Source organism: Hippopotamus amphibius, chromosome 9 (assembly GCF_030028045.1).
Source record: "Hippopotamus amphibius kiboko isolate mHipAmp2 chromosome 9, mHipAmp2.hap2, whole genome shotgun sequence".
In the NCBI taxonomy this organism is placed as follows: Eukaryota; Metazoa; Chordata; class Mammalia; order Artiodactyla; family Hippopotamidae; genus Hippopotamus; species Hippopotamus amphibius.
Window position 1 is genome coordinate 18765486 of NC_080194.1, and position 24116 is coordinate 18789601.

A 24116-nucleotide genomic window follows, 5' to 3' on the forward strand; every position below is an offset into this window, starting at 1 on the left:
CCCACTTGACACAACTACTGAAGCCCGTGTGCCTAGAGCCCGTGCTCTGCAACAAGAGAAGTCACCGCACTGAGAAGCTTGCACACTGCAGTGAAGAATAGCCCTTGCTCCCGCACGCCACAAGTAGAGAAACCCTGCAGGCAACAAAGAAGACCCAACACAGCCAATAAACAAAAATAAATAAATTTATAAAACAATACAAATAATTTTAAAAAATAAAGAAAAACAAATTCCCTTTCCTAACTACTCTTCTTTGTAACCTACTCTGAGATATTAAAAAAAAAAGATTTCAGAGACTCTAGGCTAGATCAAGTCTGTCCCTTGCCTCTTCCAGTGTCTGGTGGCTCCTGATGCTCCATGACTTGTGGCTGCATCCCTCTGGTCTCTGCCTCCATGGTCATATTGCCACTTCTTCTTTTTTGTGCCTATTAAAGCTCCCTCTGCCTCTTTCTTATCACATTTATGATTGCACTTAAGGCACCTTAGCTCAAAGTCTTTAACTTAACTATACCTGCAAAGACCCTTTTTCCAAATAAGGTAACATTTTCAGGTTCTAGAGATTAGGACCTGATATTTTGGCATGGTCATTATTCAGCCTACTACATTATTTATCAACAAATCCTAACAGTTCTGTTTTCAAAATATATCCAGAATCTAACCAGTTCTCACTACTTCAACAGCCAGTATCCAGGCCCATCACCTCTCACCTGGATTATCGCCTAACTGGTCTTCCTGCTACAGAGCTTATCCTCATCAGTTAATTGTCAAAGCAGCAGCCAGGAAAATCCTTTAAAAAATTCAGTCAGATCATGTCACTGTTTCTACTCATAACATTCCAAGAATTTCCATCCTCCTCAGAATAAGATTCAAAGCTTTAACCAGGCTTTACAAGGCTCTGTTTACTCTGGTCTCCTACCACCTCTCTGACTCATCTTTTATTACTAATTCTTTTCTAGGTTACTCAGTGAAACACATGCTAGTCTCCTTGAAGTCATCAGGCATGTTCCCACCTCAGGCATTTTGTCCTGCCAGGAAGACTCCTCCTCAACTTATCTTCATGATTTCCTCCTTCAGTTTATTCAAGTTCTTACTCAAGTACCAAATTTTCACAGTGACTTTCCCTGACCACTCACTATAAAAAGCAACCCTTTTCAGTATATCACTTTCAAACCCTAAATGTGCTTTATTTTTTCCCTTTGAAATGCTTATCACCTGTAATACACTAGTGATATTTATTGTTATTCTCCCACAATACAATGTAAGGTGTATGTCAATTTTGTTTCTCAACTGGCATATGGTCAGCACTCAAATTTTTTAAAAGGGTCTAGAAGACACTACGGATGTAAGTGCAATATATAAAATAAAAATACTTAAGTATATCCTGATGAAAATGATGAACAGCATTTATTTCCTTTTTAATCTATACCAAGGGAAAAACTATGCATATTTAACAGAATGCCTTCCTGAAATTCTTTGGTTTTAGTATCGACTGATACCCCAAAGTCTGAGAACAATGCAAGAAATTCTAAGTGCCCTCACATTCCTGAGTGAGTTGTTGACCACTTATACAGAGCTGCAGAGGTAATAGTTGTGAATCAGTTTTGTGATTCTCAGTTCAATAAATTTTCAATAGTACTTCAAAGGTTGGAAGGTTTGAGAAGCACTTTTTAGAGATAATTTCTATGGAGAGGGTTGTTGGACTTGAGTAATGTCCTACTTTCCCCAACCCAATCCCATACCTCCCAAAGGATTTTGAATCTGTTGGGCTGCTTATTTTTCATTTCAAGCCAAGTGAGAATGGCTTCAAAAGAACGATTCAAGGAGTTTGACTTGTATCCTGGAATTTGTGTGGTACAGAGACCACTGCTAGCCTGGTACCCAAAACACTCTAAAGGTAATGGATTATAGCTTTCTAGTATCTTAGAATAGCTGTATTGCACAATAACTTTATTTCTACCTATAGTAAATCAAGGGTGCATGTTTTTTTATTTTGTTTTTATTTTAATTTAATTTTATTTTACTTATTGGCTGTGCTGTGCACCATTTGGGATCTTAGTTCCCCTACCAGGGATTGAACTCATGCCGCCTGCATTGGGAGTGCAGAGTTTTAACCACTGGACCACCAGAGAAGTCCCAAGATGTATATTTTATTGATTATTCATTTTATTGATGATTCTACAGATGGGTCCAACTTGGGGTCATTTTGAATTCTTTTCCAAGGAAAGTCTAGAGGGGAAACAGAACCCCTATCCCTGCCTAAGCTGGAAAAAATACCTTCTGCTTCTGTTTTATTTTGGGGGCTTCCACAAGAGTTTATGCAATAATTTTGGATGGCTTGAAACAACAGCCTGAAATCTGCTGAAGAAAAACAAAAATAATCACTGCACAATGTGATAAATATTATATATTCAGTTTTAGAAGGTGTGAATGCCAGCAAAGAGGTAGAAACAATGAACTCTTCCAGAAGAGAACTTACAGGATGTTCTTAAAGAAGTAAGTTTTGACCTGAGTTTTGAAGAAAGAGAGAGGCAGAGGAAGAAGAGTGACAGTCTGAGCAGAAGAAACACTGTGTATTAAGGCTAGGGCTGGGGTGGGGAGAAAGATGGCAGTGAAGTAGAAGGATGTAGAATGCATCCCTCCTCACAGATGCATCAGGAATACATCAAAAGACACAATAATTCCCACAGAGAACCAGCTGAACACCAGCAGGAGACCTTGGACACCAGAAAGGACTACAAAGATCCCAACATAACTGGGAAGGACAGAGGGGGGAAAAAAGGAGAAAGAGGGGAGAAGAAAGGAAAGGGATGGGTCCCACACCCTGGGGTGGGGGGAGCTGAAACAGAGGGGAGATTGCTGAATTCAGGTAAATGTCCCTTATCTGATGGGGAAACCCCTTCTCCAACAGGGAATTTCATTGGGTCATAAGGGAGGCACTTGGGACTGTTCAAAGAGGGTGAAGTGGCTGATCTGTGGCAGACGGGAAATAGTGAGAAACACACAGAAGGTCTGCACCACAGCTCAGCATGTCCAGACTGAGATGTGGGTTCACAGCTGAACAGGGGTTCTGAGAGCTGGAACGTGGGAACCAGAGAACTGGTTCAGGGTGAGAAACATTGTTGGCAGTGGGGGGATGGACTGAGAGGACAGGAGGGAAGAAATCTGCAGTGGAAAATGCCTACCATGGAAAGCTGGGCGGCCATGGTGGTGGCTCACTACTGCTAACTTACAGGCAGTAGGGAGGAGCCACAGGTGTAGGCCCTCTCTCAGTGCCTGCAACGAACAAAGAAAGACCCTCTCTGGGCCTGGCTATCTCAGTAACAAAGGACCCCTGGCGGGGCTGGTCTAGAGTGCCTGCAGCAAAGAGCCAAATGTCTGCAGAGTGACCCAGATGTGGAGACATTCTGTTTACACCTGAGTTGCTGGCTTCTCTCTGCAATAGGCACTGCCATCGCCACCCAGGCTCCTGCAACCCAGGCAGGGTGCTACTGCAGTCACACAAAGGGGGGAGGAGCTGTGGTTGTAGTCTCTCTCTCTCGGCATGAGCCACTGGGGTCCCTCTGCTACAGGCACCACCACCGCCACCCAGGCTCCCACAACCCAGGCAGGGTGCTACTGCAAAGTCACACACAGTGGGGAGGAGCTGCAATTGTAGTATCTCTCTCAGCACCTGCAATGAACAAAGGACACCCTCTCTGGGCCTGGCTATCACACTCCACAAGAGATAACAAAAAGCCCCCAAGTGGGCCTGGCCTGGATTACCTGCAGCAGAGAGCCAGAAGTCCACAGAGTGGCCCAGCACTGGAGACATTCTGTTTACACCTGAGCAGCTGGCTTCCCTATGCGATAGGCACCACCACCACTGCCCAGGATCTCACGACCCAGGCAGGGTGCTACTGCTCATGCACTCCCAGGGGAAGGAGCCACTATTGTACCCACTCCCTCCCACACACCAGAACTTACAGACGAACAATAAAGGAAGCTCTACTGGTCACAGAATAATACAAAAAGCCCAAGGAGGGTAGAAGGACACTTACAGTGGAGACCCCAAGGAAACAGAAATATTATTATTAATTCTATTGATCTGGTCCATTCTGGGGTCAGTTCTAGGTTTTTTTTAAATTAATTATGATCTTAGTCCTAAGGGATCTACCTGTTTTACAACATATTTCTTTCTTCTATTTTTTCTTCTATTTTTATTTTAAGCCTTTTTATATATTTCTATTTTTAGCTGTTTTTTGTAGTGCTGACTTTATCTCGCCTACCTTTTTTTCTTATCTTTTATACATTTCTATTTTTCTCCTTCTTTTCATATTTCCAGTCACACTATGCTCTTCTGTTGCCCTGTTTTCTATCCTTTTTTAGTTTATTTTATCTTAATATACTTATAATCAATATTATCAGTCTGTTCTGTTTCCTTGCTTTATTCTTCAGATGACACACTGCTTTGGTTTTTATTATTAAGTTTTGTCTTTATCGTAGTTCTAATTATAATTGTCTGATTTTGTTTTGGGAATCTTCAGTATGTCTGGTTTTACTCTTGCTGTTTATTACATTTGATCCTAGCTTGTAAAATTTCCCTGGATTTGTGTTTGTGTGTGTGTGGTTTTCTTTCTTTCTTTTTTTTTTCTTTTTTTTGGTTTTGAATTTTTGTTGGTTCTCTTTGATTATCTGATTGTACACTGGGGTTCTTCTCTCAGGTCTCTCTAGGGCCTTTTGTTCTACTGGATTCAGTATTTGTGTGTCTTGTGCATGTATGTGTTTCCTTGATTTAGTATTTGTTTGACTCAACACTCTGCCATCAGTCTGGGGCTTGGACAGTTATTTTTAATCCCTTTTATTGCTGGGACAAGCAACCTCTGAAGTCTGGACTACTTGATCAGAAGTCGAGTAGGAGGCTCTGGGGAGGGAACACCAAATCCAGGATGCTGGACCACTATGGAGTCCTCAGCCACAAGGAAGTCTAATGGCAGAAAATTCTCACAGAGCCCTGTATCAGAGTCTAAGATCCAGCTTCATCTGACTGTCTGCAACTGCCAGTGCTGGACACCTCACACAAACTACAAACAAGACAGGAACACAAAATGACCCATCATCACGCAGACTACCTAAAGCCATATTAACCTCATTGATACCCTAAAACACACCACTTGACACTGTCCTGCTCATTAGAGAGTAAAGACACAGAGCCACACACCAGAAAGCAGACACCAGAGCCGCCCACCAGGAAGACTACTCAAGACACTGGACAAACCACACCACAGGGGGCAGAAAGAAGAAACAAGGGGAATTACTACTAGACAGCATAGGGAAAGGAGACAACAATTCCTATAAATTAGAAAAAATGAGAAAAAAAAGAAACAACTTGCAGGCAAAGGAGCAAGAAAAAAACCCACAAGACCAAATAAATGAAGAGGAAATAGGAAAACTGCCTGAAAAAGAATTCAGAGTAATGATAGTAAAGATGATCCAAAATCTCTACAACAAAATAGAGAAAATATGAGAAACAGTTAATAAGGACTTAGAAGAAATAAAGAGCAAACAAACAGTAATGGACAACAAAATAAGTGAAATTAAAAATACTTTAGATGGTATAAACAGCAGAATAACTGAGGCCAAAGAACGAGTAAGTGAGTTGGAAGATAAAATGGGGGAAATAACTGCCACAGAGCAAGAAAAGAAAAAAGAATAAAAAGAATGGAAGACAGTCTCAGAGACTGTGGTGACAACATTAAGCAAAACCAACATTCGAATCATAGGAATCCCAGAAGAAGAAGAAAAAAAGAAAGGGTCTGAAAAAATATTTGAAGAGGTTATAGTGGAAAACTTCCCCAACATGGGGAAGGAAATAATTAATGAAGTCCAAGAAGTGCAGAGAGTCCCATACAGAATAAACCCAAGGAGAAATACACCGAGGCATATATTAATCAAAATAACAAAAATTAAAAACAGAAAGAAAAAATATTAAAAGCAGCAAGAGAAAAGTAGCAAATAACATATAAGGGAAAACCCATAAGGATAACAGCTGATCTTTTTGCAGAAACTCTACAGGCCAGAAGGGAGTGGTAGCATATACTGAAAGTCCTGAAAGAGAAAAACCTACAGCCAAAAATACTCTACCCAGAAAGATTCTCATTCAGAATCGACAGAAAAATCAAAAGCTTTACAGACAAGCAAAAGTTAAGAGAATTCAGCACCACCAAACCAGCCTTACAACAATTGCTAAAGGAACTTTTCTAAGCAGGAAGCACAAGAGAAGGAAAGGCCTGCAAAAACAAACCCAAAACAATTAAGAAAATGGTAATAGGAACATACATGTCAATAATCACCTTAAATGTCAGTGGATTAAATGCTCCAACCAAAAGACACAGACTGGCTGAATGGATACAAAAACAACACCCTTCTATATGTTGTCTACAAGAAACCCACTTCAGACCAAGGGATGCATATAGGCTGAAAGTAAGGGGATGGAAAAAGATATTCCATGCAAATGGAAGTCAAAAGAAAGCTGGAGTAACAATACTCATATCAGACAAATTAGACTTTAAAGTAAAGACTATTGCAAGAGACAAGGAAGGACACTACATAATGATCAAGGGATCAATCCAAGAAGAAGATATAACAATTGTAAATATCTATGCCCCCAACATAGGAGCACCTCAATACATAAGGCAAATGCTAACAGCCATAAAAGGGGAAATCAACAGTAGCATAATAATAGTAGCAGACATTAACACCTACTTACACCAATGAACAGATCATCCAAACAGAAAATAAATAAGGACACACAAGCTTTAAATGACACATTAGACCATCTTGACTTAACTGATATTTACAGGACATTCCATCCAAAATCTACAGAATATACTTTCTTCTCAAGTGCACACAGAACATTCCCAGGACAGATCACATCTTGGTTCACAAATCAAGCCTCAGTAAATTCAAGAAAATTGAAATCATATCAAGCATCTTCTGTGACCACAATGCCATGAGACTAGATGTCAATAACAACAACAACAACAAAAAAAACTGTAAAAAATACAAACACATGGAGACTAAACAATAGGCAAGTAAACAACCAAGCAATCACTGAAGAAATCAAAGAGGAAATAAAAAAATACCTAGAAAAAAATGACAATGAAAACACAACCCAAAACCTATGGGCTGCAGCAAAAGCAGTTCTAAGAGGGAAGTTAATACCAATAAAGTCCTACCTCAAGAAAAAAGAAAAATATCAAATAAACAACCTAACCTTACATCTAAAACAATTAGAGAAAGAAGAAGAAGAAGAACAGCAACAACAACAAAACCAAAGTGAGCAGAAGGAAAGAAATAATAAAGATCAGATTAGAAATAAATGAAAATGAAATGAAGGAAACAATAGCAAAGATCAATGAAACTAAAATATGGTTCTTTAAGAAATTAAACAAAATTGATAGACCATTAGCCAGACTCATCAGGAAAAAAAAGAAGACACAAATCAACAGAATTAGAAATGAAAAAGGAGAAGTCACAACGGACACCACAGAAATACAAAAGATCATGAAAAACTACTACAAGCAACCATATGCCAATAAATTGGATAACCTGGAAGAAATGGGTAAATTCTTATAAAAGTACAAGCTTCCAAGACTGAATGAGGAAGAAATAGAAAATATGAACAGACCAATCACAAGCATGGAAATTGAGGCTATGATTAAAAGTCTCCCAACAAATAAAAGCCCAGGGCTAGATGACTTCATAGGTGAATTCTATCAAACATTTAGAGAAGAGTAACACCTATCCTTCTCAAACTCTTTCAAAATATAGTAGAAGGGGAAATACTCCCAAGCTCATTCTACAAGGCCACCCTCACCATGATACCAAAACCAGGCAAAGATGTCACAAAAAGAGAATATTACAGACCAATATCACTGATGAATATAGATGCAAAATCTTCAACAAAATGCTAGCTAACAGACTCCAACAGCACATTAAAAAGATCATACACCATGATCAAGTGGGCTTTATCCCTGGAATGCAAGGATTCTTCAATATATACAAATCAATCAACGTGATACATCATAACAAATTTAAGGATAAAAATCTTATGATCATCTCAAATAGATGCAGAAAACCTTTTGACAGAATGCAACACACAGTTATGATTAAAACACTGCAGAAAATGGGCATAGAAGGAAATTACCTCAACATAATAAAAGCCATATATGAGAAACCAAAAGCCAACATCGTTCTAAATGGGGAAAAACTGAAAGCATTCCCTCTAAGCACAGGAACAAGACAAGGGTCCCCACTCTCACCATTATTATTCAACATAGTTTTGGAAGTTTTAGCCACACAAATCAGAGAAGAAAAAGAAATAAAAGGAATCCAAATTGGAAAAGAAGTAAAATTATCACTCTTTGCAGATGACATGATATTATACATAGAAAACCCTAAAGATGCTACCAGAAAACTGCTAGCAGTAATCGATGAATTTAGTAAAGTAGCAGGATACAGAATTAATGTGCAGAAATCTCTTGCATTCCTATACACTAACAACGAAAAAGCACAAAGAGAAATTAAGGAAACTCTCCCAGTTACCATTGCAACAAAAAGAATAAAATACCTAGGAATAAACCTGCCTAAGGAGGCAAAAGACCTGCATGCAGAAAAGTATAAGACACTGATGAAGAAATCAAAGATGATACAAAGAGATGGAGGGACATACCATGCTCTTGGATTGGTTGAATCAATACTGTGAAAATGACTGTACTACACAAAGCAACTTACAGATTCAGTGCAATCCCTATCAAATTACCAATGGCATTTTTCACAGAACTACAGCAAGAAATCTTACGATTTATATGGAAATGCAAAAGACCCTGAATAGCCAAAGCAATCTTGAGAAGGAAAGATGGATTTGCTGGAATTAGGCTTCCTGACTTCAAACTATACTACAAGACCACAGTGATCAAGACAGTATGGTACTGGCACAGAAATAGAAAGGGAGATCAATGGAACAGAATAGAGAACCCAGAGTTAAATTCAAGCACATATGGGCAACTTATCTTTGACAAAGGAGGCAAGAATATACAACGGAAAAAAGACAGCCTCTTTAATAAATGGTGCTGGAAAAATTGGACAGCAACATGGAAAAGAATGAAATGAGAACACTTCCTAACACTATACACAAAAGTAAACTCTAAATGGATTCAAGACCTAAATTTAAGGCTGGACACTATAAAACTCTCAGAGGAAAATATAGGCAGAACACTCTATGACATCCATCAAAGCAAGGTCCTTTTTGACCCACCTCCTAGAATCATGGAAATAAAATCAAGAATAAACAAATGGGACCTCATGAAACTGAAAAGCTTTTGCACAGTGAAAGAAACCATAAACAAGACTAGAAGGCAACCCTCAGAATGGGAGAAAATACTTGCCAATGAAGATATTGACAAAGGGTTAGTCTCCAAAATATACAAGCAGCTCATGCAGCTTATGGCCAAAATAGTAAATAACCCAATCCACAAATGGGTGGAAGACCTAAGTAGACATTTCTCCAAAAAAAGACATGCAGATGGCTAAAAAACACATGAAAAGATGCTCAACATTACTAATCATTAAAGAAATGCAAGTCAAAGCAATAATGAGGTATCGCCTCACACCAGTCAGAAAGGCCATCATCAAAAAATCTAGAAACAATAAATGTTGTAGAGGGTATGGAGAAAATGGAATCCTCTTGCACTGTTGGTGGGAATGTATGTTGGTACAGCCACTATGGAAAACAGTTTGGAGGTTCCTTAAAAAACTAAAAATGGAACTACCATATGATCCAATAATCCCACTAGTGGGCATATACCCAGAGAAAACCATAATCCGAAAAGAAACATGTAGCATAATGTTCATTGCAGCACTATTTACAATAGCCAGGACTTGGAAGTAACCTAAATGTCCATCAATAGATGAAAGGATAAAGAAGATGTGGCACATATATACATTGAAATATTACTCAGCCATAAAAAGGAATGAAATTGAGCTATACATAATGAGGTTGCTGGAGGAATTGGTAGAGGTACGCAGGACACTGAGGCTTATAATGCAGGAAGCAATGTTTATTGTACTGCTACAGGCCCAGTGGATTCACATCCAAAGACTGAGCCCCGAACCGAAGGAGAGCTTCTCCTTTTTTAGACCAGTTCCCCCACTTTTTGGAACCTATAGCTATGTTTATCTATGCAGAAGCAATGCACAGAAGCCAGAGTGCATATGTCAGTGTTTCCTTATCTTGTTGACCAAGATGTTTGTGCTGTCCCTGGCAGGGTATTGTGAAAGAGGCCATAAGTTATTTATTCCCTGGAGCTTGCATTTTCCTATGTTTGCCTTGTCCTTCCCTGTTTTTGTTATTAACCTGCCTCATTTCCCCCTTTGATTCTTGGATCTAACTTAAGGTCCAATAGCATCATTTTCATTTTGACTTACTGGTTGATATTTCCATAGCATCAATGCATGGGTGGCCTTTTTTCTCTCAACTAAATTTTCAATGTAGTTTGAAATTTTCCATTTAATTAAGGGGACAAAACAGGGAAGTAATAGGAGAATTCCCAATATTGTGAGCACACTTATTATTAGAGTCTTGTAACCACCTAAAGTTGAGAACCATTTTTCCAGCGAGCCAATAACAGAGATTTAATTACTGAATTTCTAGCCAGTTCATTTACCAATGATGATAATCCCTTGAGGGTCTTAGTTATGGTGCCATCTGGGGTGGTGTTATTGGGGATAAAAGTACAGCAGTTTCCTCCCGGCATGACACTTACTCCCCCCTTTTCTCCTAACAACACATCTAAGGCAATTCTATTTTCCCAGGTCATGTGGCTAGTGGCATCTAATTGGCTAGCCACCCCTCTAGGGCCTCTCTAGTGTAGTTAATAAATCTTTGCTGGTTGTAGTAAGTACAGTTTATCCAATCTACATTTTTGTTAATTGTTTCCCATCAGAAAAGGAACAACTCAAATCATGTTGCTATCTGATCTCTGGCCTTGAACTCGTTGGGGACTCCCTGCGGCACTCCTATTGAGTCTAGATATACATCTGGGTCAAAAGATCCAGTATGGATCTTTTGGCCCTTGTAGGGGCATGGAATGCCAGGATGGATGGTATAGCCAATTGAACCAAGGCACATATTTCCGTCCATCCAGTGGGTAATCTGTCTAAGAGAGTCTGGTTTCTGCAGTACCACCAGACATCGGCCCAAGGAATATTTAAGTTAAAGTAATTGGCTCATGGTTCGTGCGACACATCTCTTGACTTTACACAGTCTGACAGATCTCCCATAGGAGTAGTGAACTTTTCTCCCCATCTAGAGAGACGTGAAGAGTAGTTCACCTTTCTCACCGAGAAGGAGGGTGTTACCCCTGGGTCTTACTCACAGATCACCAGGTAGACCAGAGCCAAATTCCTACATGCCTCATTTCCCCAGGCCTTTTTTTCTTGATAGAATGCCATCATGCAACCAAATCCGGAAGAATCATTGTCCCATCCGAGAGGTAACGGAACTACCTGTGCCTGTGGTCACCCTGCAGCACATGCGTAACAGTCACTTTTGTTTAGGGCCAACACTGAGAATTTTATCCAGGCATTTGGCCCCCCATATTCTGTTTCCATTTCTATGGTCTGTCTCAGATCCTTTACTTCGATCACCTTTACCTGTTTTGGATTATTTACAGGCTGGCGTTTTGATGTCTCTTTTCTTGGGTTAGGTGCCATGATAGTAGATTTAACTACTGGATCGCTGACTAAAGCTATTTTGAATTTTCCCTGGGGGTGCCTTCCAGACACATCAGCTCCCAGTCCATAAGTCCAAGGGTCTACTACAGGGAACGTGTTTATTTCAGCAGGGTTATTAATAGAAAGGATTATCGGCTTACACTGTAATGGCTGGCATTTAGGGGGTGTAGTTCCTTTGTAAATATGTAATTTTGGCTTCAGGTGGTCCCATCCCCGCCTAAGTTGCCACCTGAGTGGACTTGTGCTGGCTGTCCACCCTTGATACTGAATGGTCCATCATATGTCATTCCAAGTTGGACAGGGTGGCCCCATGCTATTATCTGTCTCAGGACAGAGGTATTTATCTAGCAGGGAAAGTTGTTTTTGTGCATTTAGATTTCCACAGGGTATGACTTGGCAAGCAGCAAACTTTACAGAAAAGGGAGTAGCTGATCTAGTCACATTAATGGTCAGCTTGATAGGGAAATGGGGGTTTTGGGTACTTCCTATCACAACAATTATCCCAAGCATCTAATAGCAAGCAAGAAACATAAGAATGAGGAAAAACAGCATGAGTAAAGTCCTTACCCCCCATGTCCAATCTTCAGGGGCAGTAGACACTAATCCCAAGCTAGATTTAGTGCTAAAAGTGCAGCTAGAATCAAGAAAAAAGGGTTACAGTCCATGGGGAGGTAATAATAGTCTTATCTGTCCTTTTGCTGTGGTGTCCTTTCTCAGGCTTCCGCCATGTGTAGATCAGTCAGCCTCTGGAGTGACTGAGGCAGGGCTGTTGTCTTCCAGGGTCCCAAGCACTGCAACTCGTTTCTTTTGAACAGTCAGTTTACACGGGGCCGTTGGATCAGGGATGCACTCCCAGTCTGCAGGGAGAGGCCGGCTTCACTCTGCTGTGGTGAATCCAAGGTGTCACCTCAGCCACCTTTACTGCAGTAGGAGTGGATAGAATAACACTGAATGATCCCCTCCAGAGGGGCTTCAAAGGCTGGACATTCCATTCCTTCACCCATACAGTATCTCCAGGTTTGAAGGAATGGACGTCAGTAGTTAGACTTACAGGCAGTCGTTCCCCAACCCAGTGATGTATATCCGTTAGGGTCGAGCCAAGAGCCTGCATTTGTTGCCTTAAAGTGATATTTCCTATTTCTTTTAAATCTCCCCTTATGCTCTTAACTATAGGGGGCAGTCGCCTGTAAAGAATTTCAAATGGAGAAAACCCAGTCCATTTTGTGGGGGTTGTCCTAATTCTCAACAGGGCAATAGGTAGCAGTTGATCCCAGTGTAAATGAGTCTCCTGACGTAACTTGCTTAGCTGTAGCTTTAAAGTTCTATGCATTCATTCTATTATCCCTGAACTCTGTGGGCGATAGGCCATATGTAATTTCCAAGTAATTTTTAATCCTTTGGCAACTAACTGTACTATTTCTGCCACAAATACAGGCCCATTGTCTGACCCTATGGTAATTGGAATTCCAAACCGGGGAATGATCTCCCTTAGAAGGAGGCAGGCTACTTCTCTTGCCTTTCCCATATGGGTGGGAAAGGCCTCTACCCACCCTGAGAATGTGCACACAAATACCAACAGATACTTATAGCCCCAGACGCAGGGGAGTTCAGTGAAATCTACTACAATGTTTTCAAATGGGGTCCCTCCAACACTTTGTGACCTGGGAGCCATTACTGGCCCCTGGCGTGGGTTGTTTTTGGCACACAGTTCACATTGTTGGCTTATTGCCCGAGCGATACTAGAGAGCCAGGGAACATAGAAGTGTCAGCTCAGGGTAACCTTTGAGGCTGTCTGACCCCCATGTGTTCCTTGATGATATGATTTGACAAAGGCCAGAGCAAGGGCTTCTGGGATGATTATGAGGCCATCCTCAAACTGCCACCATCCACTTGGGAGATATTTTCCCTTCTCAGTTTTTATCCAAGTTTCCTCATTTTTATAGTACCAAGGGTTCCATTCTGTTAGGGGATAGGGGAGTAAAGTTGTACTTAAGGATGCAGTTTCCTGAAGTTCTCTAGAGGCCGCTAGTCTTGCCTCTCGGCTGGCTCAAGGATTTCCCCTGGCGGTTATTGTGTTTTCCTTCTGATGTCCCTGACAATGCATAACTGCCACTTTCTTGGGGGCCCAGACTGCATCTAGAAGTTCAAGAATTTCTCTTCCATGTTTTATATCTTTTCCTCCTGAGTTAATTAACCCTTTTTCTTTGTGTAGGGCTTTACGTACATGGAGAGTGGTGAAAGCATATTTAGAATCAGTATAGATATTTACTTGTATATCTGCTGCCAATTGAAGGGCCCTGATCAATGCAATCAACTGCCTTTTGGGCAGAAGTTCCCTTTGGCAAGGGCCTAGCTTCTATGGTGGAATTTAATGTCACCACCGCATATCCAGCCAACCGCTCTCCCTCCTTCACAAAGCTGCTACTATCAGTAAAATATTCTACATCAGGGTCTTTGAGGCTGATCTGTTAAATCTGATCTGCTAGAGAATACTTCATCCATGACTTCAATGCAGTCATGGTCTGGCAGACCTGGTCCCACCGGCCACAACATAGCTGGATTGAGAATTTTTACCGCTTCTAGGTGGACATGGGGGTTTTCACATAACATTCCCTGATATATAACCATCTGAGCATTGGTCAGCCAATATTGTCCCTTATAGTCCATCAGAGTTAGCACCGCATGTTGCACCCAAACCTTCAATTCTTGTCCCATAGTGAGCTTGTCAGCCTCAGCGACCAGGAGAGCAGTAGCTGCCAGTGTTCGCAAACAAGGGGGCCATCCTCTAGCAACTGTATCCAATTGTTTGGACAAGTATGCTATGGGATGGTGCCAGGAGCCCAGAATTTGAGTTAACATTCCTATCACTAACCCAGTACTTTCATGTACATATAGAAAGAAAGGTTTTGAGACATCCGGGAGCCCTAAACTGGGGGCGTTAATGAGGGCTCTTTTGATCTTTTCAAATGCCTCCTGTTGTACCTGTTCCCATATCAATGGTTCCCTTCCCCCCTTTTTGTTGCTTCATATAGGGGTTTTGCCATTATAGAAAAGTTGGGTATCCAAATTCTACAAAAGCCTGCCACCCCAAAGAATTCTCAGACCTGGCGTCAGGTTGTAGGGACCAGGATTAAGCAAACAGCTTGATTTCTTTCTGGGCCTGTCTGTCATTGCCCCTGTGAAAGGTGGAACCCATGGTATTTTATGCTTTCCTGGAAGATATGGGCTTTTCTTTTAGATACTTTATAGTCTGCTTCCCATAGGAGGGTAAGGAGGTGCCAGGTTCCCTTCATACATCTTTCTTTGATTTTTCTGGCTAATAAAAAGTCAACCACATCTTGGAGCAAGGTGCAGTCCAGCTGGTCGGCTGGATAAGCCCTTAAATCAGTTGCTAGGGCCGTCCCAAAGATAGTCAGGGAGTTTTTAAAACCCTGTGGCAACCTAGTTCAAGTCAGCTGGCCCTTGTCTCCATTTACAGGGTTTTCCCATTAGAATGAAAAAATGTCCTGACATGGTGGAGCTAGATGGATGCAAAAGAATGCATCCTTAGGTCTAGACAAGTAAAGTATGTTGCTTCAGCAGGAATGAGTCCTAATAGCGTGTTCGGGACAACTAGAGGCAGGGTGACAGTAGCCTGGTTTAAGGCTTGGAGATCTTGAACTGGCCTATATTCCTCCGTGCCTGGTTCCTGTACAGGCAGGAGAGGTGTGTTCCATGCTGACTGACAATACCGTAGAATCCCGTACTTTAGGAGCCTCTCCAAATGTTTTTGCATCCCAACCTGAGCTTTTCTGGGAATGAAATACTGCCATTGGCAAATTGGCCTGGCCCCAGGTTTTAGTTCTATCATCACTGGGGAAATCTTTCTAGCCAATCCAGGGAGGTTATCTTCTGCCCATACTCCAGGTATTTGGAAAGGGAGCTTGGGTCCTTCTTGTGGGTCCTTCATGGCACTATAGAGGTGCCATTCCTCTTCTTGGGAGAAAATAAGAGCCAAAATCCTAGTCTTGGGCTTTCCCAAAGTCAAAGCCGCTTGTCTGTGTGAGTTAAAGTTTATCTGGGCTTGTAATTTTCCCAATAAGTCACGCCCCGTTAGGGCTATGGGACAATTTGGAAGATATAGGAACTCGTGAACCACCTCATGGCCTCCTAGCCTGCATTGCCTAGGTAACAAAAAGGGACGGTGCCCTCAACCACCTGTGGCCCCCACAATGGTAGTTTGTTTTTGTGAAATAGGTCCTACCAATTGCATTACTACAGAGTGTTCTGTCCCCGTGTCCACCATAAAGTCCATGGGTTGGCCCCCTACAGTTATTCGGACAATGGGCTCCTGTGGACCTAGTAAAATGGAGCCCAGTCTATCCTAGTCTTCCTCGTATCCTTCCACGGCTGCCAAACCCACGAAGTCATCAGAGGAGGTCTCATGTCTCTGTCGCCCAGGCTGATATCGTCCCTGGATTACTCGCCCCCTTTCCTCTCCTTTATGGCCTGATTGATGGTCCTCTGATTGGTGAGGACATTCCTTTTTCCAGTGTCCCTTCCCTATGGCAATGGGCACATTGGCTTGGTCCCAGCCTGGATCTTGGATAGGTTGGTTTCCCCTCTAGACTCACTTCCAGGCCCCTGCTGTGGCCTTGACCTCAACCTCGTATGTCCCTTCCTTGGGGACACACTTTCCTTTCTGTAAGAGCAGCCACAAGTAAATCTGCCTTTCTCTTTCATTTTCATTCAGCCTCCCACTTAGCTTCTTAGTCTCGATTAATATAGACCTTGGTGGCTACCTCCAGCAATTGACTGATATTCATCCCAGCAAAACCCTCAAGCTTCTGCAGTTTTTGTCGGATATCCCCTTGGGCCTGGCTCACAAAGGCTGCATTAAGCATCCTCTGGTTCTCTGTGGCTTCAGGATCAAATGGGGTGTAAAGGCAGAACGCCTCACACAGTCTCTCATAATATTGGCTCGGGCCTTTCCCAGGCTCCTGGGGGACCTCAGTGGTCTTATTCATGTTCATAGCCTTTTTCCCGCCTTCTCTCATTCCATGTAACAGGGCCTCCTGGTATCGTTCTAGCATTTGAAGGCCTTGGATTTCATTGGGGTCTCACTGGGGGTCTTCCTCAGGAAAATAGCATTGGACTTATGCCTGGGTATTAAGAGTGCCTTCTGGTGAATGTTCCTCTAGCCACCGCAGGGCAGCTTGCGTGACTCTACGGTGCTCTTCGGTGTTAAATAATGTCAATAAAATCTGACAGCAGTCCACCCAAGTGGGTTTATGAGTTTGAATTATGCACTGCATCAAATCAATCATGGCTTGGGGCTTTTCTGTGTACAAGGGGGTATGGTTTTTCCAAATTAGGGGGTCTGCTGTGGAAGGGCTGATACACGAATGTATGCTGTTCCCCCATATTTGTCCATCCTAATCATAGTAGAGAGGTCCCTGCGTTACCCTCAATGGCATTTCTAGGGCTGCCTGTAGGCCTCAAGTGAGGGGTGGGCTGCTCTCATTTCCCTTCTGTTCTCAAGGGTTCAGAGACTTCCCCCTAGGAGGAGGTTTGGAGTCTGATGTCTGGGGCATAATGGGTGAGGAGACTTCAGATGAGCTACAGACCTCACTATTCCTTGCTGAGTCAGTAGCAGGTAGGGGAGGGTATAAGGGTACATATGGTGGGGGCACTTCCTCTGGCTTCTCTGCTAGGACTGGCTTTTTTGGTTTAGGCTTACACCTAGAGGAGGCTATTGCCTGTGCCATCAGGATCTTACAATTTTCCTCTAGGCATAACCGAAGCCAGGGTGGCTTTATCAGGACTACATCCTGCCATAAGTCTATATATGGGAATTGGTCTGGGTATCCCGGGTCCCCTGTCACTACTTCATATATCTTATTGATTAGTCCCTTGTCCAAGGAGCCCTCCAAGGGCCATCCTATTCCGAATGATGGCCACTCTATTTCAGACAAGGTGTGGAGTTTTCTAGGGGTCAATTTAACTCCATAGTCTCCTGAGTATCCCTTTTTAAAGTTCTTAATCATGCATTCTAATGCAGTGGGTTTACTTTGGTTGCCACCCATTTCCTCCCATCCTATCAGACGACGCACACACACACAAGGGAGGGTAGGAGTAGGAAAATCAGGTTTTGGAAATGCGCTTCATCCATCTCTGGCCGCTTCCCTTGCAGAAATTTTCAGGCACCTCTTAGCATTGGTGGGATGGAATAAACCCTACATCAGGCCTTCTCCAAAAAGAACTACCCTAAGCCGTATGAGGATTACCATCAAACTGGACCAGGACTCAACACTGTCTTTGACCTTAATTAGTCAACTCATTTACTCACATTCATTCAACAAGCTCCAGCCCTCTGCCCAATCCTTTAACGTTAGAGTTGCAGTTTCGCCTCCTCCTCTCCCCCTGAGAGGGTCTTGGAGGTTACTCAGGAGACTCTTGGGAGGTGATCAGGCTCCCCTTCCATCACTTAAAGAAGGGCCTGTTAAACCAGAATGAACCTGGGTTCTTACCAGTCTGTCAGGTGGTGCTCCCTGCACTGGTTCCTGCACCTCTCCAGGTTCCGTTGTGCTCTTAGAAGTCTCACCCTGACATGGTGGGAGGCTAGTTTCCTATGGATCAATTGGTCTGCTGGTGCCAGGTGATGTTACCACCCCTGGTGTCCCAGGGGTTGTACCCTGGAGACAAGGGAGGTGAAAGCACTGTCTCTGTATGCTGTCTCCCAATCCCAGATGAGCCCCCAGAAATGTTGGAGGAATCGGTAGAAGTAGGCAGGACACCAAGGCTTATAATGCAGAAAGCAATGTTTATTGTACCAGTACAGGCCCAGTGGATTCACATCCAAAGACTGAGCCCCAAGCCGAAGGAGAGCTTCTCCTTTTTTAGACCAGTTCCTATGCTTTTGGGAACCTATAGCTATGTTTATCTACAGAAGCAGTGTACAGAAGCCAGAGGGCATATGTCAGTGTTTCCTTATCTCGTTGACCCAGATGTTTGCACTGTCCCCGGCAGGGTATTGTGAAAGAGGCCATAAGTTATTTATTCCCTGGAGCTTGCATTTTCCTATGTTTGCCTTGTCCTTCCCTGTTTTTGTTATTATCCTTCAAGGTGGATAGACCTAGAGACTGTCATACAGAGTGAAGTAAGCCAGAAAGAGAAAAACAAATACTGTATGGTAACTCATATATATGGAATGTAAAAAAATGGTACTGATGAACCCAGTGACAGGGCAATAATAAAGATACAGATGCAGAGAATGGACTGGAGGACACAGGGTTGGGGAGGGTGAAGGGAAAGCTGGGATGAAGTAGCATAGACATATATACACTACCAGCTGTAAAATAGATAGCTAGTGGGAAGCTGCTGTGCAACAAAGGGAGATCAATTCAATGATGGGTGATGCCTTAGAGGGCCAGGACAGGGAGGGTAGGAGGGAGTCACAGGAGGGAGGGGATATGGGGATATATGTATAAATACAGCTGATTCACTTTGTTGTACCTCAAAAACTGGTACAAGAGTGTAAAGCAATTATATTCCAATAAAGAGCTTAAAAAAAGAAAGAGCTAGGTCATTTCATAACACACACACACACACAAACAAAGGCTCAGAGGAAAGAAAGAAGATGTAAAATTCACAGAAGAGTCAGAAGTGCAGGATGTATGGGTGTGGGGTTGAGAGAGTGGTAAGAAATGAGTTTACGAAGAAGCTCCCTGAAAGGTCACAGATGAACATGCCATAAACTGAAATTTTCTTATAGTTTAGCTCTGGAATATTCATTGGTACTATTGCATTAGTCTTCCAAAGGGTTTCCCTTCATTTACTCCTAAAGCTTTCTGATCCATCCATGCAACTACAATAAAGGACATCTTTTTGCTTAAATCAAGCTTGTTATAATCCTCAGGATGAAGTAGTAAAATACTTAACATGGCTCACAATGTCCTGCTTGGTCTCACTTCTGCCCACTTCTCCAACCTCATGCATCCCATGCTGCCCTCCATTCCCTGTGCTCCTCTCACAGTGATGCCTCTTTTATTTCCTTTAATGCATCATGCCACAGGACTTTCATTGTTCCTTGCATTAGGAATGCACTTTCTTTGGCTGCTTCCTCCTCCCTGACCCTTGGCACCTGAAATGACTGCTCCATTCTATCTCTCACCAGCATCATCGCCTCTTCAGAAAGGCAGCTCCAGAAAAAATCAAATACCCAGAACATATAGTCTCACTGCAACATGTACATTTCTCATAGTTGCCATTGCACATTATCTGTGCAATTTCTATAATCTCCCCTAGGGAAATTACCATGTGTTTTCCTTCTCGCCATTGCATCTTTAGTGCCAAGTGGTCAGGCTCTAGGACATTTACACATAGTAGGCATTTAATAAATATCTGTTGAATTAATTAATAAATTAATAAGGCATTCAGTTATGTAGGTGATAAATATGGATAATGATTTTGATATGAAAGTGATATGTGAAGTGATAACTATTGATTAATCTAATATGTCCTCCCAAATCAAATTTGAGCATTTAGTATCCACATTAAAAATTTTTCTATTCTCCTTATGCAGAAAGAAAAACATGAAATTGTCTCTGAAGTAATTTTTATGAATCAAAGTTGAATGCATTACTAAATATGTAATAGAGATGAGCTACTGTGACAATAAAAATAAATACTTCCACTATGACTTTGAGCAATTCCAGATGCTTTGGTGTGGCATTTTAATAAGAATGTCTTCTAAATTACCACTGTCAAAAACATTTGCTTTATATAAAGTTCTAGTATATATTATAGCTGAAGCATACAAAAGCAAATTGCATGGTGTACAATGGCAAGTTTTCCATATGAAATATAACATATGGTTTGAGTAATTGAATCAAAGAGTTTTTATGTCAAAACCTGAACATAATGCTAAGAGCCATGCCATTTTCTCTTAATGAGGGAAAATGCCATCACTTAGTGATAATTTTTATTATTTTGTGGAATTTAAATATATGACTGTTTTAGTTCCATAATGGTTTTAGTTCAAACAGTGTAACATCTCCTATTTGTAGTCTCTTCTCCAGACCAAAAAAGCATCCATAAAGTGAAAATAGAACAAACTGAGGCAAAGTGAGACTCTGTTGTATGATTCTTTAATTTATTCATGTAGTCACCAAGCACAATAAATTTCCTTTAATTAGATTACAGTCTAAAGAGTAAACAATTGAGATTCAGCCATCTAATTAACTGACATTCCGTCTTCCTGTCTCCAATGTAGGCTGGAGCAGTGCCTCTGGAAACATATTTTGCATACTAATCACCATGGAATCTTGTTAAAATGCAGATTCTGATTCAGCTAGTCTGTAAAGAAACCAAAGATACTGCATTTCTAACAAGCTCTGGGTGGCTTAAATGCTGCTAGTCCTGAGACCATATTTTGAGTAGTTAAGAGCTAGAGTCCTGAGACCATAGCGTTGCAGAAGACTGGAGTTCTGGCTCTTTACTGGAGCTCTGAGTTCTGCTGCATGGACTGGCTGGCACTAAGTGTTTGTGTTGGAGAGGTGATATCACCTTGTACCATGTCTCCACAGTTGTTTTCTGTTACCTTTCAAACTTGAACTTAACCACTGGCTGGCAGCCCTGATTTTATTAATGGTACCATCATTCTCCCAGTTATAAATGCTTGAGAGCTCTAAGTTATCTCTGACTGTTCCTTCCACCTTTTTCTCTATCTCCTACATTCAATCATGTGGGAAAGCAGATTGCTAACCCAGCCATGTGCCTGCCCCTCCCGTCACCTGTCCCCATTGTTCATCCTCTTAACCAACATTAACTGAGAACTTGCAATATGGGCATTATATGCATGATGCATTTTAAACCTTAAAACAACCATGAGTCAGGTATTTTAAAAACTTAAAATCCATTTTACTAATAAGGAAAGTGAGGCTGAGAGCAGTTTTCCAATTCACATTAGTAATAAGGAGTGAAGCAGAGACAAATTCAGTGTATCTGATTATAGATGTTGCTCCTAACCAGTGCTTTCACATACATCTCTTTTCCTTTAAGTCTATATTAATTTTTTACTAGGATTTAAGCAGATTAATTATTGCTTACCATAACCTTAACTAGTATGCTACAGGTTAAAGAATATTCTAAGTATTTAAGTCATTGAATCTGTTACACACTCTAGTGTCAGTTTCTTCCCAGTGCTCATTTCTGATGATGTCTTTATTGCCTCCCAAATAAAGACATTTGAGCTCCTGCATCATATGGTCACACAGTACCTTCCTTCATACATTTTTCACCCTCACGTAATTGAGATGCATTCAAACCTCAATGCCTTTTACCAGGACTATCCTTCCCCATCTCAATATATTAATCATAACACAGAGTCAAGTGCTAAAATACTAAATATCATCTTCTACATGAGGTATATGTTGATTTTGTACTAAAAACATTCTTTAACTTCCTGGGTATATGTAGCACTTTATACCTACTTCTGGCTCTTATTATATAAGAGGCAATGAGGGTGTCATGATTTAACTTCTAGTTAATAACATGAATTCAAGTCAGAACACTGTTAAACCAAAGCAACTCTCTGGGCTACTGTAGTCAAGTGTGCTGATGAGGGAGAGAGTAAGTGCTAAATCCAGTCTAAATCCAAGTCTAGCAATCTTTCTCATTAGGAGTTCCATAAAAGAATCAAGCTCTATGCCCTAATGCATCCATTGTATGTAATAAACTAACATATCTGCTATGCATCTAGAATGGTACAATACATGTACCATTCTTGGGAGAGCTGAGAAGAGTCACTGAAATATTTTTGGTGTTTCGTGGTTCAGTTGAGGAACTCTGTTTCAGACAGATTGGGAGGAAGAGAGACTTTTGTAATTCGTACACCTGGAAGGGGCACTTTTTTGTAATTTCCACAAGGGCACTATAGGTGCAAGTGAAGGTCTTGGATACCAGAGCAATTTATAAGCTTACCTATTGTACAAACTCGAGGGATTATTATTATTGGTATTTTCCCCGGTAAAATGTAAATTCCTTGAGACAGAGGCCATGTGCTCTTTCTGGTACATGCCTTGCCATCACTCCCTCCATCCCTTCACTTATCTTCAAATATCTCATTCTTACCCAACCTTTCATAACAAGTCTTCTGCATTTTCCTCTGATTTAAAGAAGTTTGGTCTTGCTACATCTGTGTTTTTTTTTCTTAAGGTATTATAAATTCTTTTTGAAATTAGGACAGAAGGAAAAGAAGACGAAAGGTAGGAAGAGAAGCAATTAAAATGATTGAAAAAATATTGCTGTCTGTGTTTAATTTCTACTGTACACTTCCCCTGCAAAAGGGATTGGAGGGCAATGCCCTGTGGCACTTGGGCACTAAGCTTTAGGAGCTTCAGGCAACTTCTCATTTTTCTCCTCATGGAGTGGTGGCACTGCTGCAGAGCTCCCCACTTTCACACGGGCACTGTGACTTACAAAGAATTATTAATAGGGGTTATCCCAATAGACTGAGACTAAAATTGGCTTATTTCTTCTTTTTCTGGGACTCAGTGCTGGATGTTCTTATACCATACTGGGCATGGGGGAGGATAATTCTTAACAATAACAGCTTTTTTTTCTTGCTTATCTTGTTGATGGGTCTCAATATGGATTTAATTATAAAACAAAAAATTGGGACTTTCTTATGTTGACATGAAACGAAGAGACTGCCAGATATTTCTCCAGCAAAGATGGGTTTATTCAGCAGATAATTGTAATTTGAGGTCTGCAATCATGGTGAGCCACATATAAATCCCACGGGGCAAGGGAAGGAGAACGCTTTTATAGAGGGGAAAAAGAAGTTGGGAGTAAACAAAAAGTCTGGCTTTTCATTGGCTGAGTTGTTGCCAAGACAGGAGTCTTTCCTCTTCTCCTTGGGTTCTGCTATTGTCTCAGGGCTTGAGAGTGCCCCCTTCTGGTCTCCCAACTCCATTTAATTGAGGTTTTTGTTTTTTAATTTTTAATTCCATATATTTTAGAATAATTTATATATATTTTGCAGAAAAAAGGGAAGGGAGCAAATAAAGGAGGCTCCCTTTGTTACATTTATATCTCTTGTAATGCCTCAAATTGTTGCAAAATAAATTAATTGATTCAATACTTTAGAAGCCCCTACAGATCTCTTGTTTTAGGTTTACTCCCTTCTTTTGGACAAAAAAGCCAAAGACAACACTCATTGTCCAGAAATGCTGTAATTTCTCATGTAGCTGTGCACAGAAAAGCCCCACTTAGAAAACCAGTAGTGCTTAGTTCTGCTCTCTCTTTACTCTGAGTCTACTCTTTCTTGCTCACTCTTTGGCTGGCTCTTCTTTCCATTATTG

At 41.3% G+C, this 24116-nt stretch overlaps 1 pseudogene; it reads left to right on the forward strand.

The window, feature by feature from the left end:
• The first annotated feature begins 17346 nt into the window (after positions 1-17346).
• LOC130860737 (zinc finger protein 42 homolog) overlaps positions 17347-24116 on the forward strand; it is a 36699-nt pseudogene continuing 29929 nt past the window's right edge.